This window comes from Arachis stenosperma, chromosome 9 (assembly GCF_014773155.1).
Source record: "Arachis stenosperma cultivar V10309 chromosome 9, arast.V10309.gnm1.PFL2, whole genome shotgun sequence".
Taxonomy (NCBI): domain Eukaryota; kingdom Viridiplantae; phylum Streptophyta; class Magnoliopsida; order Fabales; family Fabaceae; genus Arachis; species Arachis stenosperma.
In genome coordinates, this window is record NC_080385.1 from 97,398,276 (window position 1) to 97,409,336 (window position 11,061).

At 38.2% G+C, this 11,061-nt stretch overlaps 2 non-coding genes across 2 annotated transcripts; both read left to right on the forward strand.

Annotated features, from left to right (window-relative positions):
- Positions 1-961: 961 nt before the first annotated feature.
- On the forward strand, positions 962-1,065 carry LOC130953232 (small nucleolar RNA R71). The gene has a single exon (XR_009075403.1). It is a non-coding gene; the product is annotated as a small nucleolar RNA R71 (small nucleolar RNA).
- A 7,620-nt stretch (positions 1,066-8,685) lies between these two features.
- Positions 8,686-8,793, forward strand: LOC130953323 (small nucleolar RNA R71). Its single transcript, XR_009075493.1, has one exon. It is a non-coding gene; the product is annotated as a small nucleolar RNA R71 (small nucleolar RNA).
- Positions 8,794-11,061: the final 2,268 nt, after the last annotated feature.

The following is an 11,061-nucleotide window of genomic DNA, read 5'->3' on the forward strand; positions in this document are numbered from 1 at the left end:
TTCAGAGGAAGAATACTCATCAGAGCTCATGAATGGTAATAGTAAGTTCAGTGAAATCTCTATGGTCTCTGTATGAGCCTCAAATTCCTTTGGCTCCTCATTATGGAACTTCTTAGTGGTCAGTGGACGTCCGTTGAGGTCTTCCTCACTGGAAATCACTGCCTCTTCCTCCTCTATAGGGTCGGCCATTTTGGTTATATTGATGGCCTTGCACTCTCTCTTTGGATTCTTTTCTGTATTGCTTGGGAGAGTACTAGGAGGAGTTTAAGTAACTCTTTTACTCAGCTGACCCACTTGTGCCTCCAAATTTCTGATGGAGGACCTTGTTTCAGTCATGAAACTGAGAGTGGCCTTAGATAGATCAGAGACTATGGTTGCTAAGCCAGAGAAGCTCTGCTCAGAATTCTCTATCTGTTGCTGAGAAGATGATGGAAAAGGCTTACTGTTGCCAAACCTATTTCTCCCACCACTATTATTATTGAAGCCTTGTTGAGGCTTCTTTTGATCCTTCCATGATAAATTTTGATGATTTCTCCATGAAGGATTATAGGTGTTTCCATAGGATTCTCCCATGTAATTCACCTCTTCCATTGCTGGATTCTCAGGGTCATAAGCTTCTCCTTCAGAGAAAGCTTCTTTAGTACTACCGGATGCAGCTTGCAATCCAGTCAGATTCTGAGAAATCATATTGATTTGTTGAGTCAATATTTTGTTCTGAGCCAATATGGCATTCAGAGTATCAATCTCAAGGACTTCTTTCTTCTGAGTCATCTCATTATTCACAAGATTTCTTTCAGAAGTATACATGAACTGGTTATTTGAAACAATCTCAATGAGTTCCTTGGCTTCTGCAGGGGTTTTCTTCAGATGAAGAGGTCCACCAGCAGAGTGGTCCAATAACATCTTAAATAATTCAGACAGACCATCATAGAATATACATAAGATGCTCCGTTCTGAAAGTATGTCAGAAGGACACCTTCTGATCAATTGCTTGTATCTTTCCCAAGCTTCATAAAAGGATTCACCTTCCTTCTGTCTAAAAGTTTGGACTTCTACTCTAAGCTTGCTCATCTTTTGAGGTGGAAAGAATTTGGCCAAGAAAGCATTGACAGTGTCACAGATTTGCAAGAATTCAGCTAAGAATTTTCCCAAGAGTTCAGGCTTTCCCTAGGTTGTGAGTCCAACCATATCCTAGCTTTGTCTCTTACAGCAAAGGGGAAAAGCATAGTCTGTAGACCTCGGGATCAACCCCATTGGTCTTAACAGTGTCACAGATTTGCAAGAATTCAGCTAAGAACTGATGAGGATCTTCCAATGGAAGTCCATAAAACTTGTAATTCTGCTGCATTAGAGAAACTAATTGAGGCTTAAGCTCAAAGTTGTTTGCTCCAATTTCAGAAATTGAGATGCTTCTTCTATAGAAATTGGAAGTTGGTGCAGTAAAGTCACCAAGCATCTTCCTTGCATCTCCACTATTATTCTCAGGTTCGGCTGCCATGTCTGCCTCTTTTTCAAAATTTGCTGTAAGGTCCTCTTCGAAGTGTTGTGCTTTAGCTTCTCTTAGCTTCCTCTTCAGAGTCCTTTCAGGTTCAGGATCAGCTTCAACAAGAATGTCTTTATCCCTGTTCCTGCTCATATGAAAAAGAAGAAAACAAAGAGAGTAGTGAAATCCTCTATGTCATAGTATAGAGATTTCTTTATGTGTCAGAGGAAAAGAAGAGTAGAAGAATGAGGTAGAGAGAGAATAAGAAGAATTCGAACACGAAAAGAGGGAGAGGGTTCGAATTATTAGATGAGTAGAAGAGAAATGTTAGTAAATAAATAAAATAAATAGAAAGAGATGAGAGAGAGTATTCGAATTTTAAGAAGAGGGAAAAGAAAAATGTTTTTATTTTTATTTAATTAATTAAGTTAGTTTCGAAAATTCGAAAAAAAATACAAGAAAATAAAAAACTAAAACAATTAGTTAATTAAAAAGATTTTTGAAAAAGTGGTTAGTGATTTTTGAAAATTAGAAGTGGAAAAGTAGTTAGGTGGTTTTGAAAAAGATAAGAAATAGTAAATTTTTTAAAATTAAAACAAACAAGTCAAGTAGTTAGTTGAAAAAGATTTGAAAATAAATTTTGAAAAGATAGGAAGTTAGAAAAAGATTTTGAAATTAAAATTTTTAAAAAGATATGATTGAAATTTATTTTGAAAAAGAATTGAAAAAGAAATTAAAAAGATTTGATTTTTAAAATTAAAGTTGATGACTTGACTAACAAGAAACTAAAAGATATGATTCTAAAATTCAAAGATTGAACCTTTCTTAACAAGAAAGTAACAAACTTGAAAATTTTGAATCAAAACATTAATTGTTAGCAAGGATTTTCAAAAATATGAAATAAAAGTAAGAAAAAGATTTTTGAAAAATTAGTTTTAAAATTTTTGAAAACATTAAAAGAAAAATGAAAAAGATTTTGAAAAATTTTAAGAATGAAATTCGAAAATCATAAAAAAAATGAAAAATAATTGATTTTAAAAAAGATTTGAAAAGATAAAGTTTTTAAATTGAAATTTTGACTTGACTAACAAGAAACAACTAAATTTTAAAAATTTTTGACCAAGTCAACTCAAAATTTCGAAAATTATGAGAAGAATAAGGAAAAAGATATTTTTTTATTTTTGAATTTTTTATGAGGAGAGAGAAAAACAACAAAATGAAACAAAACATAAAAATTTAAGATCAAAACAAATAATGCATGCAAGAACACTTTGAATGTCAAGATGAACACCAACAACACTTTGAAGATCATGATGAACATCAAGAACATATTTTTGAAAATTTTTAAGAAAAGAAAGACATGCAAGATACCAAACTTAAAAAATTTTGTACTAGGGACACTAACAATTCAAAAATGCACTAGAAAAACAAGAAAAGACACTAAACAAGAAAAATTAAAGATCAAACAAGGAAAATCATCAAGAACAACTTGAAGATCAAAGAAGAATACAATGCATGAATTTTCGAAAATCTAAGAAAAATTAAAAACATGCAGTTGATACCAAACTTAAAATTTGACACTAGACTCAAACAAGAAACACAAAATTTTTTGGTTTTATGATTTTATTAATTTTTTTTTGAAAAGAAAATAAAGGTTGAAACAAGAAAGAAGGTTACCTAATCTAAGCAACAAGATGAATCGTCAGTTGTCCAAACTCGAATAATCCCCGGCAACAGTGCCATAAACTTGGTGCACGGAATTGTGATCACACTTTTCACAACTCCGGTACAACTAACCAGCAAGTGCACTGGGTCGTCTAAGTAATAAAACCTTACGTGAGTAAGGATCGATCCCACAGAGATTGCCGGCTTGAAGCAAGCTATGGTCAACCTGTAAATCTTAGTCAGGCGGATTCAATTGGTTATAAGTTTTGATAATTGAAAGATAAATAAAATGTAAATTAAAATAAAGATACTTATGTAATTCATTGGTGGGAATTTCAGATAAGCGTTTGGAGATGCTTTGTTGCTTCTGAACCTCTGCTTTCCTATTGTCTTCATCCAATCATGCGTGCTCCCTTCCATCGCAAGCTGTATGTTGGTGGATCACTGGTGCACGAAATTGTGATCACTACTTTTCACAACTCAAATAATCCCTAGTAATGGCCGCAAAGACTTGGTGCTCAATACCATGGCATAAACACAACTTCGCACAACTAACCAGCAAGTGCACTGGGTCGTCCAAGTAATAAACCTTACGCGAGTAAGGGTCGATCCCACGGAGATTGTTGGTATGAAGCAAGCTATGGTCACCTTGTAAATCTCAGTCAGGCAGATTCAAATGGTTATGGATGATATGTGAATAAAACATAAAGATAGAGATACTTATGTATTTCATTGGTGAGAATTTCAGATAAGCGAATGGAGATGCTTTGTCCCTTCCGTCTCTCTGCTTTCCTACTGTCTTCATCCAATCCTTCTTACTCCTTTCCATGGCAAGCTGTATGTTGGGCATCACCATTGTCAATGGCTACAGTCCCGTCCTCTCAGTGGAAATGTTCAACGCACCCTGTCACGGCACGGCTATCCAGCTGTCGGTTCTCGATCATGTCGGAATAGAATCCAGTGATTCTTTTGCGTCTGTCACTAACGCCCCACAATCGCGAGTTTGAAGCTCGTCACAGTCATTCAATCATTGAATCCTACTCAGAATACCACAGACAAGGTTTAGACCTTCCGGATTCTCTTGAATGCCGCGATCAATTCTAGCTTTTTGCCTCTGAACAGTTTTGGCATCTCACTCTATCCTTTGAAATTCAGAATGATTGGCTTCTATAGGAACTCAGAATCCAGATAGTGTTATTGATTCTCCTAGTTAAGTATGATGATTCTTGAACACAGCTACTTTATAAGTCTTGGCCGTGGCCCAAAGCACTCTGTCTTCCAGTATTACCACCGGATACATACATGCCACAGACACATAATTGGGTGAACCTTTTCAGATTGTGACTCAGCTTTGCTAGAGTCCCCAATTAGAGGTGTCCAGGGTTCTTAAGCACACTCTTTTTGCCTTGGATCACAACTTCATTATTTTCTTTCTTTTCCTTCTTGCTTTTTCTTGCTTCAAGAATCATTTTTATGATTTTTCAGATCCTCAGTAACATGTCTCCTTTTTCATCATTCTTTTAAGAGCCAACAATTTTAACATTCATGAACAACAAATTCAAAAGACATATGCACTATTCAAGCATACATTCAGAAAACAAAAGTATTACCACCACATCAAAATAATTAATCTGTTGTAAAATCTGAAATTCATGCAATTCTTCTCTTTTTCAATTAAGAACATTTTTCATTTAAGAAAGGTGAATGATTCATAGGACATTCATAACTTCAAGGCATAGACACTAAGACACTAATGATCATAAGACACAAACATAGATAAACATAAAGCATAATTTTCAAAAAACAGAAAAATAAAGAACAAGGAAATTAAAGAACGGGTCCACCTTAGTGATGGCGGCTTGTTCTTCCTCTTGATGGTCTTATGGAGTGCTTGAGCTCCTCAATGTCTCTTCCTTGACTTTGTTGCTCCTCTCTCATGATTCTTTGATCTTCTCTAATTTCATGGAGGAGGATGGAATGTTCTTGGTGCTCCACCCTTAGTTGTCATGTTGGAACTCAATTCTCCTAGGGAGGTGTTGATTTGCTCCCAATAGTTTTGTGGAGGAAAGTGCATCCCTTGAGGTATCTCAGGGATTTCATGATGAGTGGGATCTCTTGTTTGCTCCATCCTTTTCTTAGTGATGGGCTTGTCCTCATCAATGGGGATGTCTCCCTCTATGTCAACTCCAACTGAATAACAGAGGTGACAAATGAGATGAGGAAAGGCTAACCTTGCCAAGGTAGAGGACTTGTCCGCCACCTTATAAAGTTCTTGGGCTATAACCTCATGAACTTCTACTTCTTCTCCAATCATGATGCTATGAATCATGATGGCCCGGTCTAGAGTAACTTCAGACCGGTTGCTAGTGGGAATGATTGAGCGTTTGATAAACTCCAACCATCCCCTAGCCACAGGCTTGAGGTCATGCCTTCTCAGTTGAACCGGCTTCCCTCTTAAATCTCTCTTCCATTGGGCGCCCTCTTCACAAATGTTAATGAGGACTTGGTCCAACCTTTGATCAAAGTTGACCCTTCTAGTGTAAGGATGTTCATCTCCTTGCATCATGGGCAAGTTGAATGCCAACATCACATTTTCCGGAATAAAATCTAAGTATTTCCCCCGAACCATTGTAAGCCAATTCTTTGGGTCCGGGTTCACACTTTGATCATGGTTCTTGGTGATCCATGCATTGGCATAGAACTCTTGAACCATTAAGATTCCGACTTGTTGAATGGGGTTGGTAAGAATTTCCCAACCTCTTCTTCGGATCTCATGTCGGATCTCCGGATATTCACTCTTTTTGAGTTTGAAAGGGACATCAGGGATCACCTTCTTCAAGGCCACAACTTCATAGAAGTGGTCTTGATGCACCCTTGAGATGAATCTCTCCATCTCCCATGACTCGGAGGTGGAAGCTTTCGCCTTCCCTTTCCTCTTTCTAGAGGTTTCTCCGGCCTTGGATGCCATAAATGGTTATGGAAAAACAAAAAGCAATGCTTTTACCACACCAAACTTAAAAGGTTTGCTCGTCCTCGAGCAAAAGAAGAAAGAAAAGAGTAGAAGAAGAAGAAATAGAGGAGATGGAGATGGCTTTGTGGTTCGGCCAAAGGGGGAGAAGTAGTGTTTAGGTTGTGTGGAAATGAAGGAGTGAAGAAGGGTTTATATAGGGGTGGAGAGAGGGGTAGGGTTCGGTCATGTAAGGGTGGGTTTGGGAGGGAAAGTGGTTTGAATTTTGAATGGTAAGGTAGGTGAGGTTTTATGAAGGATAGATGTGAGTAGTGAAGAGAAAGATAGGATTTGATAGGTGAAGGATTTTTGGGGAAGAGGTGTTGAGGTGATTGGTGAATGGGTGAAGAAGAAGAGAGAGTGTGGTGGGGTAGGTGGGGATCCTGTGGGGTCCACAAATCCTTAGGTGTCAAGGAAAATTCAACTCTGCACCAAGTGGCGTGCAAAAATGCACCCTTTGCCAATTCTGGCGTTAAACGCCGGGCTGGTGCCCATTTCTGGCGTTTAACGCCAGCTTCTTGCCTTTCCTGGCGTTTAACGCTAGTCTGGTGCCCCTTTCTGGCGTTAAATGCCCAGAATGGTGCCAGACTGGGCGTTAAACGCCCATTTGCTAGCTTCACTGGCGTTTAAATGCCAGCAAGTTCTCCTCCAGGGTGTGCTATTTTTCTTTCTGTTTTTCATTCTGTTTTTGCTTTTTCAATTGATTTTGTGACTTCTCATGATCATCAACCTACAGAAAACATAAAATAACAAAGAAGGATAGATAAAATATAACATTGGGTTGCCTCCCAACAAGCGCTTCTTTAATGTCAGTAGCTTGACAGAGGGCTCTCATGGAGCCTCACAGATGCTCAGAGCAATGTTGGAACCTCCGAACACCAAACTTAGAGTTTGAATGTGGGGGTTCAACACCAAACTTAGAGTTTGGTTGTGGCCTCCCAACACCAAATTTAGAGTTTGACTGTGGGGGCTCTGTTTGACTCTGTTTTGAGAGAAGCTCTTCATGCTCCCTCTCCATGGTGACAGAGGGGTATCCTTGAGCCTTAAACACAAAGGATTCTTCATTCACTTGAATGATCAATTCTCCTCTGGCCACATCAATCACAGCCTTTGCTGTGGCTAGGAAGGGTCTGCCTAGGATGATGGATTCATCCATGCATTTCCTAGTCTCTAGGACTATGAAATCAGCAGGGATGTAATGGTCTTCAACCTTTACCAGAACACCCTCTACAAGTCCATAAGCTTGTTTCTTTGAATTGTCTGCCATCTCTAGTGAGATTCTTGCAGCTTGCACCTCAAAGATCCCTAGCTTCTCCATTACAGAGAGAGGCATGAGCTTTATACTTGACCCTAGGTCGCATAGAGCCTTCTTAAAGGTCATGGTGCCTATGGTACAAGGTATTGAAAACTTCCCAGGATCTTGTCTATTTTGAGGTAATTTCTGCCTGGACAAGTCATCCAGTTCTTTGGTGAGCAAAAGAGGTTTGTTCTCCCAAGTCTCATTACCAAATAACCTGTCATTTAGCTTCATGATTGCTCCAAGGTATTTAGCAACTTACTCTTCAGTGACATATTCATCCTCTTCAGAGGAAGAATACTCATCAGAGCTCATGAACGGCAGAAGTAAGTCCAATGGAATCTCTATGGTCTCATTGTGAGCCTCAGATTCCCATGGTTCCTCATTAGGGAACTCATTGAAGGCTAGTGGACGTCCATTGAAGTCTTCCTCAATGGCGTTCACTACCTCTCCCTCCTCTCCAAATTCAGCCATGTTGATGGCCTTGCACTCTCCTTTTGGATTTTCTTCTGTATTGCTTGGAAGAGTACTAGGAGGGAGTTCAGTAATTTTCTTGCTTAGCTGTCCCACTTGTGCCTCCAAGTTTTTAATGGAGGACCTTGTTTCAGTCATCAAACTTTGAGTGGTTTTGATTATATCAGAGACCATGGTTGCTAAGTCAGAGTGGCTCTGCTTAGAATTCTCTGTCTGTTGCTGAGAAGATGATGGAAAAGGCTTGCCATTGCTAAACCTGTTTCTTCCACCATTATTGTTGTTGAAACCTTGTTGAGGTCTCTGTTGATCCTTCCATGAGAGATTTGGATGATTTCTCCATGAAGAATTATAGGTGTTTGCATAGGGTTCTCCCATGTAATTCACCTCTTCCATTGAAGGGTTCTCAGGACCATAAGCTTCTTCTTCAGATGAAGCATCCTTAGTACTGCCTGGTGCATTTTGCATTCCAGACAGACTTTGAGAAATCAAATTGACTTGCTGAGTCAATATTTTGTTCTGAGCCAATATGGCATTCAGAGTATCAATCTCAAGAACTCCTTTCTTCTGATTTGTCCCTTTGTTCACAGGATTCCTTTCAGAAGTGTACATGAATTGGTTATTTGCAACCATTTCAATTAGTTCTTGAGCTTCTGTAGGTGTCTTTTTCAGATGAAGAGATCCTCCAGCAGAGCTATCCAAAGACATCTTGGACAGTTCAGACAGACCATCATAGAAAATACCTATGATGCTCTATTCAAAAAGCATATCAGAGGGACACTTTCTGATCAATTGTTTGTATCTTTCCCAAGCTTCATAGAGGGATTCTCCTTCCTTCTGTCTGAAGGTTTGGACTTCCACTCTAAGTTTACTCAATTTTTGAGGTGGAAAGAACTTTGCTAAGAAGGCATTGACTAGCTTTTCCCAAGAGTTCAGGCTTTCTTTAGGTTGTGAGTCTAACCATATCCTAGCTCCGTCTCTTACAGCAAAAGGGAATAGCATAAGTCTGTAGACCTCAGGGTCAATCCCATTAGTCTTGACAGTGTCACAGATTTGCAAGAATTCAGCCAAAAACTGATGAGGATCTTCCAATAGAAGTCCATGGAACTTGCAATTCTGTTGCATTAGAGAAACCAATTGAGGCTTAAGCTCAAAGTTGTTTGCTCCAATGGCAGGGGTAGAGATGCTTCTCCCATAGAAGTCGGGAGTAGGTGCAGTAAAGTCACCCAGCACCTTCCTTGCATTGTTGGCATTGTTGTTGTTTTCGGCTGCCATGAGTTCTTCTTCTTTGAAGATTTCTGTTAGATCGTCTACAGAGAGTTGTGCTTTAGCTTCTCTTAGCTTTCGCTTCAAGGTCCTTTCAGGTTCAGGGTCAGCTTCAACAAGAATGCTTTTGTCTTTGCTCCTGCTCATATGAAAGAGAAGAGAACAAGAAAGTATGGAATCCTCTATGTCACAGTATAGAGACTCCTTGAGGTGTCAGAGGAAAAGAAAAATAGAAGGAAGAGGTAGAAGAATTCAAACTTAGTGAGATAGAGTTCGAATTGTGCATTGAGGAGGAGTGGTACTCCATAAATAGAAGGATGTGAGAAGAGGGGAAGAGATTTTTTCGAAAATTAATTAAAAAGATTTTAAAAACATTTTGAAAAAGATTTTGAAGAAGATATGATTGAAAACTTTTTAGAAAAAGATGTGATTAAAAAGATATGATTGAAAAGATATGATTTGAAAAACAATTTAAAAAGATTTGATTTTAAAAATTAATGACTTGGCTAACAAGAAAAGATATGATTCAAACATTAAACCTTTCTCAACAGAAAAGGCAACATACTTGAAATGTTGAATCAAATCATTAATTGATAGCAAGCATCTTTGAAAAAGGAAAGAAATTGATTTGAAAAAGATTTGATTGAAAAGATATGATTTGAAAAAGATTTAATTTTGAAAAACTTTGAAAACCTGAAAAAAAAATTACATTAAAAACAGAATCTTCCCTCTTGTGCCATCCTGGCGTTAAACGCCAGAATGGTGCACATTCTAGCGTTTAACGCCCAAAGCACTACCCTTTTGGGCGTTAAACGCCCAGCCAGGCACCCTGGGTGGCGTTTAAACGCCAGTTTGCCCTTCTTCACTGGGCGTTTTGAACGCCCAGCTTCTTCTGTGTAATTCCTCTGCTGTATGTTCTGAATCTTCAATTCTCTGTATTATTGGCTTGAAAAGACACAATTAAAAATTTTTTTTTTTGGATTTTTAATGATGAGGAATAATCAAAAATGCAACTAAAATCAAATAACAATGCATGCAAGACACCAAACTTAGCAGTTTGTATACTACTGACACTAACAAAATGAGAATGCATATGAGAAACAAAAAACACTCAAGACAAGAGAATTTTAAAGATCAGAGCAACGAAATCATTAAGAACATCTTGAAGATCACTTAAGACACATGAATGAATGCAAGAAGAACAGAAACATGCAATTGACACCAAACTTAACATGAGACACTATACTCAACAAGAAACATACAATATTTTTGGTCTTTATGATTTTGTAATTTTTTTTTGGATTTTTCAAAAATTAAGTGGAAAAGAAAATAAAGGTATCAAAATTCTTAATGAGAATTCCAGGAATCATGCAATGTTAGTCTAAAGCTTTAGTCTAAAGAAATTAGACATGGCTAGCCAAGCTTCAGCAGGACATTGCATTCAAGAGCTAAATTGATGAGAATCAGTCAGCTTTGGTGATGATAAGAACATCTCCTTGAAACACTAGAATTCATTCTTAAGAATTCTGAAAATTACCTAATCTAAGCAACAAGATGAACCGTCAGTTGTCCAAACTCAAAACAATCCCCGGCAACGGCGCCAAAAACTTGGTGTTGTTGCCGGATCGAAAATTTGGCACTGATGTTACTGGACTAAAAGCTTGCCGAAAACTCGAACAATCCCCGGCAATGGCGCCAAAAACTTGGTGCATAAAATTGTGATCACTACTTTTCACAACTCAAATAATCCCTAGTAATGGCCCGAAAGACTTGGTGCTCAATACCATGGCATAAACACAACTTCACACAACTAACCAGCAAGTGCACTGGGTCGTCCAAGTAATAAACCTTACGCGAGTAAGGGTCGATCCC